This window comes from Canis lupus, chromosome 22 (genome assembly GCF_011100685.1).
Source record: "Canis lupus familiaris isolate Mischka breed German Shepherd chromosome 22, alternate assembly UU_Cfam_GSD_1.0, whole genome shotgun sequence".
NCBI lineage: Eukaryota > Metazoa > Chordata > Mammalia > Carnivora > Canidae > Canis > Canis lupus.
This window is the reverse complement of record NC_049243.1, coordinates 28,343,690-28,356,598: the sequence shown is the minus strand read 5'-3', so window position 1 is coordinate 28,356,598 and position 12,909 is coordinate 28,343,690. Positions and strand designations below refer to the sequence as shown.

At 37.1% G+C, this 12,909-nt stretch overlaps 1 protein-coding gene across 4 annotated transcripts in view; it reads left to right on the top strand.

The window, feature by feature from the left end:
* The window catches only part of KLF12 (Kruppel like factor 12), a 591,277-nt gene that overhangs the window by 29,105 nt on the left and 549,263 nt on the right, over nucleotides 1-12,909 (top strand). For all 4 annotated transcript variants that reach the window (XR_005376376.1, XM_038569736.1, XM_038569734.1 and 1 more), the window contains exon 2: nucleotides 1,572-1,812. The gene's annotated coding sequence lies outside the window, so the exon portion shown is untranslated. The remainder of the gene's footprint in view (nucleotides 1-1,571; nucleotides 1,813-12,909) is intronic.

Genomic DNA, 12,909 nt, shown 5'->3' with positions numbered 1-12,909 from the left:
GACTTTAAATGAGGCTTAAATTATGGAAAGACAGGATTACACACATTTCAATTCTTGTTCAAAATAATCTAGACAGTGCATTCAGACATCCAAAGACAATGGATTTTATTAACTTGATCATGACATTACAATTTATATACAGGGAAAAAAATGTCCAAAAACAGACAAGAAAATTTTGAGAAAACAGTAATAAAAAGGAATCTGCTCAATTAGATTTTAAATAGAAAGTACAACGATTAAAACAGTGTTATTGTAGTTATGCAAGAAAAAGTCAAGAGGGTAAGGCAAACAAAATGAAAGTTCCACATATATTTAACTCTAATCATCATAAGAATTAATAATTTATATAAATTGTATCAAAAAGAACCACTTTCTGTCAGAAAAAAAATAAGATTCAATAAACAATTTGAATTAACTGATTAAGCTATGAAAGAATGAAGAGTAGCCCTGTTAGAATAAAGGTCAGGGCCCATGAATTCCGTGATTAGCCCCTCCTCCCCCAAAGTTTTCCCATCTCCTCAGAGTAAAGGATTTATGGTGACCTTGAAAGACCTGTGTAACATGGCCCATATTTTCTTCCCCTTCAATCATTTTGCCTCAAACACATTGGCCACCTTGCCTGTCCTCAAACCATACACAAAAGTTCCAAATACAAGATTCTTGCATTTGTGGTTCTCTTTGCCTGGAACACTTCTCCTCAAGATATGCATGTGGCTCCCTCTTCAACTCTTGTCAGATCTTTGCTCAGATATCACCTTCTCTGTAATGCCTTCCCTTACTTCTCTGGAATTATAAAGGTTCTAAGAAAGAAAGTATAGGTGAATACTTACATAACCTGTGCGTGTGAACAGACTCCTCAGCAAGACTCACAGTTACTGACTTATAAATTTTACTACATTAAAAATTTAAAACATCTGCTTCTCCCAAATTTGACAAATAGAATAAAATGGCAAGCAAAAAGTGGAAGAAATATATGGGCAACACATGCAAACAGTGATTAATTTCTCTCCTAGAAAAACCTATTACATATGAGAAAAATGCCAATATAAAAACAGGCAAAGGAATAGAAAACAAAATGCTCACACACACATAAAAACAAATTACCAGCATATATTAAAACAATTTTTAACCTCATTGATAAGAAAATAAGCAAAAATTAAAATAATGAGACACCAAATTAGCAAAGATAAAAAGAATGACAATATACAACACTGGCAAGAGTAAGAAGAAAGAAATGGTTTATTTGTGACACAGCCAGTAGATACATAAATAAATATAATCTATCCAAAGAATTCGTTGGCAACATGAATAAAAAAATATTTAAAATATGCTTACCTTTTGACCCAGCAATTTCACTTCTAGAAATTGGTCATAAGGAAATAATTAGGGACAGGTGGAAAGATTTAACTACAAAGATATAATAAAATGGTAATATGCAACTTTAGAGGGAATAAAGAATATAAGAGGAGGCACTGCAATCTTTTTTCCTTGTTGATGGGGACAGAGAAAGGGGATAGCTGAACTGATTATATGTAAATAAGCCTTAGGTCTTTTTTTTTTTTTTTTTAAAGAACCATCTGGAAGTGGCAGCTGTATTGCATCTTCACTAAAGCTGGAAGAGGAAGTAGTGGGCTTAAGCTTCCACAGAGGGATTTAGGTTAAATATAAGAAAGTATTTCCTTACAAGAAGATTTGTAAACATTGGTCTGAGTAAAGAAGGAGGTGGTATAATCACATTCCCTGGAGGACTTCACCACAGAAGAGATATTTGTCAAATTAAGATGACTTTTGGTGCATGCCCACAAGAAGCAGGTTTGTTGTTGAAGTTCATACTCAGTCTTCTATTCTTAATTATACTTTAATGTTTGATCAGTCTATTGTGCTTTATGTGGTATGGATTCATATTTGGGTAACTGTCACCACATCTTGTTAAAATAATACTTCGAATTAGTCTTTATCACCAACATGAAATAGATTTCTTAGAATTAGGGTACTCTGTTCACCCCACCAGCTGCCACGCATTACATAATCCTAGTAATATTTGAAATCCTTTGGGTGACCTTCACTTTTCCCCTCCCCCTAAAAATCTGTAAGTCTGAAATTAATTTATCAATCTTCTGAAAGGCCAAAGGTATTCCAAGTTCACTTTTCAGTTACAGTGGGAGTAGGTTTTCTAGTTCACATAACTCATCTAGGTTTATTATTGTCATTATAGTATTTTTATTGAGCTCTGATCACTAAGATTATAGCAATTATCAGATACAATTCTATTAGAATATAACAAAATTGGACACAGCCATTGCAAAGATCTGATATAAAGGGGAAATTTCACAAATGTGGAAGAAAAAGATCTGTACATGATCAAGAAAAAAGCTGGATATCAAAACTACGTTACAGGAATAGATTAACATTAAGTCAACTCTAATCATTTTTCAAGGCAGTACAGATACATTTACCAAAGAAAAAATGAGCCTAAGGAGAAAAGAATATGAATTGCTTATATGGAAAGTAGAAGGGATATTACTGTATTATTTACACCTTAAAGAATCATATGTTCATATTTAATAAACTTCACATTTTCTCATTTTTCAAACAAACAAAATCTGACATCATTTCTCCAGTTGCATCGTAGATATATGCCTCCAAGTAAGGAACTCTATAATGACTACCTAATGATTATTTCTATGTTTAGATATTTACAAGCAGAAAAGAAAAAACTAAAATGAACACTATTTGCAAGAATGCAAGTAGAGCACACCCCTTCCAAAAGGGAAAGGAAGTCTGCCTTCATGGTTTCCCAGACTTACTGATCCAGTTTACTTCATTTATTTTAAGGCAAGATGTAGTTCTTCCTTGAGTCCTAACATTTACTATCCTTTTTTTTTTTTTTTTTTAAGATTTTGTTTATTATTTGAGAGCACAAGCAGGAGAAGAGGCAGAGACAGAGGGAGAAGCAGACTCCCTGCTGAGCAGGGAGCCCTATTCTGGGCCAGATCCCAGGACCCTGAGACCATGACCTGAGCTGAAGTCAGACACTTAACTGAGCCACCCAGGCACCCCTACTATATTTTTTTAAAATTCAGTTTTGCTTTTATTCGTTGGCCTAAAACCTGGTTTATCTTGCTCAGAAATCTGGGTACCTGGCAATACAGGATATTTTCTGTCTACACATCAAATCCTTCTCTTGGCTTCAGGAAAATTTTGCTCTTCAAATTGCCTGAATTCAATCTGATAATATTCTTGGGTCACTCACTCTCCCTTCTAGACACACAGCCTCATTCTAAATATTTATGATTGAATTTTTTCAAAATACTCTAACTTCCAGCCTCCCAATTGGATGAAGAATCCATTCTATATTCTCTAGCTCTATATTCTCACATTGTCTAAATACCCCACAGGGTTCTGGCTATGTCCCATCCTGCGTCAGTGTTATCACCTGACTCTCATCCTCCTTTCCAGAATTTCATACTGAATCTTCACAATCTTTTTTTTTTTTTTAATTTTTTATTTATGATAGTCACACAGAGAGAGAGAGAGAGAGGCAGAGACACAGGCAGACGGAGAAGCAGGCTCCATGCACCGGGAGCCCGACGTGGGATTCGATCCCGAGTCTCCAGGATTGTGCCCTGGGCCAAAGGCAGGCGCCAAACCGCTGCGCCACCCAGGGATCCCAAATCTTCACAATCTTTTCTTCTGGCCCTTGTGCATAGCCATATTTCCTTCTCAAATACTTTAATATGACAGGTATCATACATACAACTTATAACATTTAAGCTGGATGCTGTAGGTTCTCAATCCAATTATTTTTAAGATTTGCTACACTGTCCTCCCAACTTGTTTAACTTTACCCTTCAGTGACATTCCAAAAGAGTGGCCAACGGCAGGAATTTTCATCAAAGAAACATGAAAGAAGTCTTAACTTTATCCTACGTGAACATTTAGCCATTATATAAATACTTACTAAATTGAGTATCCATCTACAAATCAGCTGTTAAATTGGCAATAATATAAAAAAGTCCTAGATTAGATAGGAATTTGATGAGAATGATTATAAGTCAAAGTTAAATAACACAATACACTAATTTTCTTTATGACCCTGATTTTTATTTGTGTTGAACATATATGCATCCGAAAAATAAATACATATAAAACTACATTTCCAGATTCCTTTATGGCTAAGGCTGGTCAAAGAATACAGTTCTGGTCAATAAGATGTAAATGAAATTGCTTAGAGGTTATTCCAGAAAAGCTCTTTTAAAGGAACTAACTTGGGGATCCCTGGATGGCTCAGTGGTTTGGTGCCTGCCTTTGGCCCAGGGCGGGATCCTGGGATCGACTCCTGCGTTGGGCTCCCTGCATGGAGCCAGTTTCTCCCTCTGCCTGTGTCTCTGCCTCTCTTTCTGTGTGTGTGTCTATCATGAATAAATAAATCTTTTTAAAAAAAATAAATAAAGGAACTATCTTCCCTGGCATGAGTTCTTTGCTCCTTGCTCTTCACTCTTCTTCATGGCCAGAGGCTGGTTGCCATGCCCATGGGGGCAAGAGTCATCTTGCAATAATGTGGAAGAGAGCATATATTCTGAGGCAAAGTTAGGAGCCTAGATCCTGGGTAACACCATGCATACCATACCTGGCCTGCTTATCTCCAGATTTCTTTCACATGAGGAGAAAAATTAACTTTTTATGTAACTGTTTTTTAGGTTCCTATGGTTAGCAGTCTAATAAATCTTTAACCAATATAGTTGGCAAAAAATGTGATATGAAATTTTAAACAAAGATATTTCAGGATGTCTGGTCATTATTGAGAAAGTGACTTTCCTTTGGAATAAAAATGAAACTATTACTATAAATGCAATTCATTAATTATTTTTTCTCAAGGGCTCTTCTGCTTCACAAGCGTTTACTCTCTGTGATATAAACATACAAAGTGATCCTACTATCTTTTTACTTTCTTACTGTCTTTTGGTTGTAAATTTGCATAGGGCGGAAGAGAAAATGGAATGATAAGCAGCTTCGGGGCAATGTTCAAAGCTGACTTTCAGTTTTTGCTAAAGCTTTAATATAATTTCTATTGCTACTTTTTCTTATCAATGTGTTGGCTTGAAACAACAGAAAGTTACTGTAAGTAACCCAAGAAAAATAGGAATTTTACTAGATTGATAGGCAGGTAGGTAGTTCACAGAATAGGCAGGAAAACTGAATACAATGCAGTTCTGATCCTAAATACCAGAGTTGGGTCAAATTTTTCATGTCAAGGGCACAGTCCCTCATAAGACTCCTACTACTTCAGACACCAGTCACAAGCTCCATGGTTTCCAGACCACTCACACTTCTCACCGGTTGGCACCTATTCAAAAGTTCCCACTGCTCCCGCAGGTTTAGTAATTTGCTAGAACAACTCATACAACTCAGGAAAGCATTTACTTATAAATACAGTTTTTTTAGAAAGGATGCAAATCAGGACCAGCCAAATGAATAGATGGGAAGAACCCCAATATGCAGTTTCCACATCCTCAGGACACTTCATACTCCCAATCCATCTCATTAACATAAACTATCACATGTGGTCTGAAGAGCCCACCATGAATGACAAAGACACTCCCCACACTCAGGAAATTCCAAGGGTTTAGAGGCTCCGCCCTAGTATCCAGGACAAAGATCTGCCAAATTCTACTTATACAACACATAGAAACCAGATCTCTCCCCTGGAATGGCTTAGGAGACAACTGCCACTTTTGTAAACTTCCCAGGAACTCTCCACCAACACTGAGGCAACCAGAACCATCCACAGCAGACACCAGCAGTGCTGATGTGACCCTCATGATGACTGGGTACTATCTAGTCCCTTGCATCACTACTGCTAGATTCAAAACTCCTCAACTTGAACATTTCATTATCCAGATTCAGGTTATATGCACACACCCTACCTCACAGAGAAATAGGAACATTAATCCCATGTGTCTTCTGAAATGGAAGTAAGTATACTGCCTCAAATAGTGGAGAATTTCCCTAACTTAGGATCTTGAGTCCCTAGGCAGCAAAAATATGAAAAATATCCCTATACTCCACCTCTTTCACTAATTAAAACCTATATATACCCTTCTTCACCCCAAAATCTTCTTCTGTAAAATATAATAGCATCTCTTATATAATTAAAACACCCTCTTCGAGAATCCCTGGGTGGCTCAGCGGTTTGGCACCTGCTTTTGGCCCGGGGCATGAACCTGGAGTCCCGGGATCAAGTCCCACATCAGGCTCCCTGCATGGAGCCTGCTTCTCCCTCTGCCTGTGTCTCTGCCTCTCTCTCTCTGTGTCTTTCATGAATAAATAAATAAATAAAATCTTAAAAAAAAAAAAGAAACTGATTTAAAAAATAAATAAATAAAAAATAAAACACCCTCTTCTACTCTAATAACAAGGAGACCATCCAAAGTCCATTATGCACAAATCCAATTATGTGTCTGAGACCTTTGGGGAGTATCCACTCCTTCTCCAGTGTTGTCTCCATCCCATATAGATATTGTTCAGCCTCTGAACTAAACACCCCCTGTGTATAATAGTGGGTGCAAATGGCCAGGAATTAAAAGGTAAATTTATTAAATACATAAATAGAAGAAGAGGGAGTAGGAAGGAGAGACAAAGCAAGTAAGATCATATGAAAGTGAATACAGTTTTTGTTTATGTGAAATCACGAGGACAAATACACCCCTCCATTATCCATTCCACATTCTCTCTGCCATCAGCCAGCACAAAAGCTCGTTGAGTAACTTTACCTCTAGGACAATACAGACCTTTGTTCTTAAGAGGTCTGAGTCCTGGATGATCCTGCTGTACAAGACTGAAGTCATCTTTAACCTTTTTTTTTTTTTTTTTTACATTTCTTACTGCTAAAAATGGTGATACAAAGATCTTTACCTCAACTCTCAGCTTAGCTGATTCTGTCCATATTCCTTGCTGCGTGTGCATTGTAAAATAACAATTCCATTTTTCTTTCAGTGTCAGGATGAACCACTCCAGACAGCACCATCATCTCTCTTTTTAATTATTCAACTCATGGTCAGCCAGTTGCTGTCTCAGCTTCCAACTCAAAAGAACCCTTGTTTTTGTTTTCTTTTTAAATTTTTTTCATCATGATAAATGTACTTTTTAATTCCCATCCCATATCTCTACCATCCACCTACCACTGTCCCTCTGGTAACTACGTCTTTTTCTCTATAGTTAAGAGTCTATGTCTTGGTTTGTCTCTCTCTCTCTTTTTTTTCTTTGCTTAGTGTTTTCCTTCATGAATTCCACATATGAGTGAAATCAAATGGTATTTGTCTTTCTCTGACTTATTTTACTTAGCATTATATTCCCTAGCTCTACCCATGTTGTTACAAATGTCAAGATTTCATTCTTTTTTATGGTAGAGTAATGTGTTTGTGTGTGTGTATATACCACCTCTTCTCTATCCATTCATCTACTGATGGACACTTGGGCTGTTTCCATAGTTTAGCTATTGTAAATAATGCTGCAATAAACATAGGGGCACATGTATCCCTCTGAATTAGCGTTTTTGTGTTTTTTGGGTAAATACCCAGTAGTTCAATTACTAGATTCTAGGGTAATTCTATTTTTCATTTTTTGAGGAACCTCCATGTTATTTTCCACAAATGGCTGCACCACTTTGCATTCCCACCAACAGTGCAAGAGGGTTCCTTTTTCTCCACATCCTCTACACTTGTTGTTTTTTTGTGTTTTTTATTTTAGCCACTCTGACAGGTATGAAGTGACAATTCATTGTAGTTTTGAAAAAGAACCCTTGTTATGATGCCTAGTGGATACACTCATCCCTTGCTTACTAAATCCTCTAAGCCAAAAGTATTTGAGGTTAGCACAAATTCCTAGAGCACATTTTGAAGTATAATCTTCAGAAGCACCAAACCAATCATTCCTTCTCCCTCAGATTCATTTATTCTATGAGATAAATGGCTCCATATATTACTCTTCTGAACAGGCATTCCAATCTATCAAAGGGCATCTCCCAGCTGCACAAAAAGGGGGACTTTCATAGGTCACCCAGCTATTCTGTAAGTAAGCTGTTTTAGGATGATTGGCCATAGGACAAAACCAATAATCCCATGAGCAGCAGCACATCACCTGAGTTCATTCACTAAAAATCAGTTGTGTCGCTCAAGAGGTTGAACAAAATATTTTGATGAAGTTAAAGGTCCACAATCAATGATGCTTTCAGAAGTATAATAGGCAGGAAAAGCAAATCCACATCCTGGAGGTTTTTTTCAGTAGGAACAGATACTTGATGGATAACATCCAAAGAAATCAACCTGTGAGAAGTTCTATGCAGGTCCCAGCCCCTTTGCTCAGAGTAGACTAATTCTACTGGAAAATTGAGCCCTCAGCAATGGTGGGAGTAAAATAAGCTTAATGTGGAGAAGTCCCAAGTTTTGGTATATTAGTTTCTGTGGCTGCCATAACAAATTATCTATCACGAATTTGGTTGTTTAAAACAACAGAAATTTGATCTCTTACAGTTCAGAAACCAGATGTCAGAAATTAAAGTGTCAAGTAGGGCCTGTTTTTTCTCTGGGAGAAAAATCCAGGAGAGTATCTTTCTTTGCTTCTTCCAGATTCTGGTGACTCCAGGTGTTCCTTGGCTTGCAGCCACATACCTTCAATCTCTGCCTCCATCTAGGTCCCACTCAGATAATTCAGGATGATCTCATCTCAAGAAACTTAATTACATCTGCAAAGGCCTTTATTCAAATAAGGTCATATTCACAGGTTCTGGGTGTTAGGATAAGGACATATCTTTTGCAGGACACCATTCAACCCACTATGTATTATTATTCAACCATAATAATTTTTATTGTCATCACTACTATCACCACTGCTATGTCCTTTATGAGATCATTAAGTAGGCACTGAGTGGAATAGAAGAGGAAGCTAGAAAGCATCTTGACCCTCCATAGACTTTTGATGAGTATCTAAATGGTTACTAATATTTTCCCATTCTGGGTTCATCCCATGTGATTTATTCACATACCTCTACAAAAATAGTCTTTTTATTGTCAAATTTCTGATTATCTGCTCAAGCTATTAACCTGGTTTGTGTTATTCTTTTTTTTCTTGGCAGCCCTCTTCTATTTATGTTTTTTTCCAGTTTTATTGAGATACACTTGACATATAACATTGTATTGGTTTAAGGTGTACAACATAATGATTCGATATACACGTATTTTGTAAAATGATTGCCACAGGTGTACCTCCTTACATAGTTACCATTTTTTTCTTGTGATGAGAACTTTTAAAATCTACTATCAGCAATTTTCAAATATACAATGCATATTGTTAACTATAGTCACCATGCTGTACATTACATCCTCACAAGTTATTTATAACTGGAAGTTTGTACCTTTCCACCACCTTCACTCATTTTTCCTACCTGCTATGGTTTGTGTTCTTACTCAATCCATGACTTGTTTCAGGCAAATTACACAAGATACACCTCCCTTTAATACTACCACTGTTTTAAGTGACACAATCAGGTAGCGTAAGTCCACTTAATGCTACTCCCAGGAAATCAGGAAGCAGCAAATGGTGGTGATGGTGGTGGAGAGGGCAAATGGTGGTAGTATAAACCAGGGCATCTGTCTATTATCTATCTATCTATCTATCTATCTATCTATCTATCTATCTATCTATCATGTATGTATGTATGTATGTATCTAATCTTTTCAAGCCACTAACTAGTCATGGAAACCCTTCCATGTGTCTGTTCCTGTGGTACTGAGAGAGGGCAGTGGTACAACAGGAAGACCTGGGGAAGATAAGCATCCTCCTTGTGCAATTTAACTCTGCATTCAAGACTAACTTCAGTCTATTCCTGTACACAGGCATACTTCAGAGATCCTGTGGGTTTGGTTCCAGACCATGACAATAAGCAAATACAGAATAATGCGACTCAATTAATTTTTGGTTTCTCAGTACATATAAAATTATGTTTATATTATACTGCAGTCTTTTAAGTGTGCAATAGCATTATGTCTAAAAAACAGTGCACGTACTTTAATTTAAAAACGCCTATTGATAAAAAATGCTAACCATGATCTGAGCTTTCAGTCATAATTTTTTGCTATTGGAAGGTCTTGCCTTGATTTTAATGGCTGCTGACAAATCAGGGTGGTGGCTGCTGAGGGCTGCAGTGGCTATGGCAATTTCTTAAAATAAGATAACAATGAAGTTTGCCTCATTGATTGATACTTTCTTTTATAAACCATTTCTCTGTAGCGTGTGATGCTATTTGATTGCATTTTACCCACAGTAGAACTTCTTTAAAAATTGGAGTCAATCCTCTCAAGCCCTTCTACTATTTTATCAACTAAGTTTATGTAATATTCTAATCTTTGTTGCTATTGCAACAATCTTCAAAACATCTTCACCAGGAGTAGATACCATCTTAAGAAACCACTTTCTTTGCTCATCCATAAGAAGCAACTCCTCATCCTTTAAAGTTTTATCACAAGATTGCAGCAATTCCGTCCCATCTTCAGGCTCCCCTTCTAATTCTAGTTTTCTTGTTATTTCCACCATATCTGCAGCTACTTCTATCACTGAAATCTTGAACCTTCAATTTGTAAAAAAAAATGTAATAGGTGTGAAGCTCAACAAAATGAAGCATAATAAAATGAGGTATACCTATATATATTCCACTTGATGGAGAGTTGCTGGTTATGCCTCACTTTATGATTTGGTGGATAAGTTAATGGCCAGTTCATAATGGGCAACCCATTTCACGAGATCAGGCATTTGGTCTATACCAAGTTCTGGTAAGAATTTAAGGGTTGTTTCTCAAAATAAGACTAGTTACTTGCTGAAGAGGTCATAGCTTTTATTACAAGACAATATTAGAGGCTTTAACTGTGAATTTACTACTGAGGTTCCACAAAGCACCCCAATCTGCCATGAACTGTTTAAGCCTCATTGGATCTGCTGGGTCATATGAGCTGGCTGGTAGAGCTCATTGCACCACAGCCTGGACTGATTGCCAGGGGCTGTATTGATTTGAGTTAGTAAGGAGACAACATCTGGAATAGCAGCTGCACTTGGAGGCATCACCTAATTAAGCTTATGATAATCCACTCTCATTCTCCAAGACCCATCTGTCTTCCCCATCAGCCTAATTGGAGACTTAAATGGAGCTGTGATAGAAATGACCACTCCCTATCTTTCCAGTTGTTGATGGCAGCATTAATCTCTGGGATTCCACAGGAATGTATTATTGCTCTTCCTTTACTCTTTTAGTGAAGAAGATGAGATCCAGGACTCCATCCCTGGTCCTTCCACTCATAATAACTCTTATTCATGACACAGAAGCAAATGTGAGTAGTGGACCAGTTGCAGGATATCTTCTCCCAGAAATCACCCAGGAAATGGAGGAGAAATAAGATGATGTGTCCTCAGGTCTCACTGTGTCTATGATGTGATGGACTTAGGTCAAGAATCCACTTCTCACCTGACCACCATAAGCTTCCACTCTGACTGTCTAACCACAGTGCCATTCTTCTTTGCCTGGAATGTGATTTTTAAGAGCTATTATCCCAAAACAAGGGAAAGGTCTACTTCTATTCCTTTCTTCAGAATATACTTAAAGCAGAAAATGATTACAGGCCTGGAAATAGGGAAAATGACTATTGTCTTCCTTTTGGTGAGTTCTATCAATAGATATGGAGTTCTGATGCAAATTTATTAGGAACTCTGTGAGTTGCTCATACATTTCAGATCTATAGACTCCATGATCAATAAGCCTATGTGAAATACCCATGTGTCTCTATTAGAGAAAGCACATCACCTACCCTCTGGAGGTTAAGTGCCTGCCTTGGCTTCTGCACCTGCCCTCCTCCACTGGAGGATTTTCCCATCTCTGTTATAATCAGGCATAGCATTTCCATATCAGTGTTTCTGTCAACATTATTCCCAACCTACAAGAAAAAACACAATCACATTTTATAAAGATAACACTGGTTCTCCATTTGAAATATTTCTCAAAGCCTTAATAAGGACAGGCTTTTCTGTACCTATTTAAGGAAACACAGGAAGAAGGTAAGATTCATATTCTAACGCGGTTTTTTGATTCCGTTCTTTATCTTACAGCTAATCACTTGTGGCATCTTAACTTTCTTTAGCATTATAACCATTCAGTAAGATTCCTGTCACTCAGGTCACCTAAGAATTAAAACTATGTTGCCTTCTCAGTGAATTCTGATAACTGTGCCTATGTAAAAACAAAAACAAAACAAACACAAACACAAAAGCAAGCAAACAAAAACCACTAGCTTAAACTCTATTTTTTCACTCTTTGGTTGAGCTCGTTCAGAAGTTAGTCCTACATATTTTCCCCATATATATTATCATAGAAAATGGTAAATACATGTATTTTATTGTAACCTACTACTAAGGTAGACACCACAACTAAAATCTAACTCTCGTTATCAGTTTGAAATGAAAATGGGGCAAATAGGCTTAGAACCTGAAGAGAACTGGCTCAAGAAAGGGAAGAATAGCACATAAGATAAAAGAATCTGCTTAAACTACTTTGGTTGCATCCACTGGCAGGAGAAGCTTAGAGAATTTGGAGTTTGTGGATATTCCAAGGCCTCTGAATCCTCTCATAAGTCTTATTTCAATATTCATGGTCTTACTCTGTCCCATTTAATACTTCAACTTCCCTAGACAAGACCTAGGACCAGGCGTGTTAAATAGCATGGTGGCCAAATCTTTTCATTTGTTTCTTGGGACCTCAGCTCTGCAGATAGGAGTCAAAAGTTTCTACTAAAATCATCAGATAGAGTCGCTGGGTTTAAATTTGTTTTGCGAATTTAATATTTAAATTTGTCAGTCCCTTTTTTTAAA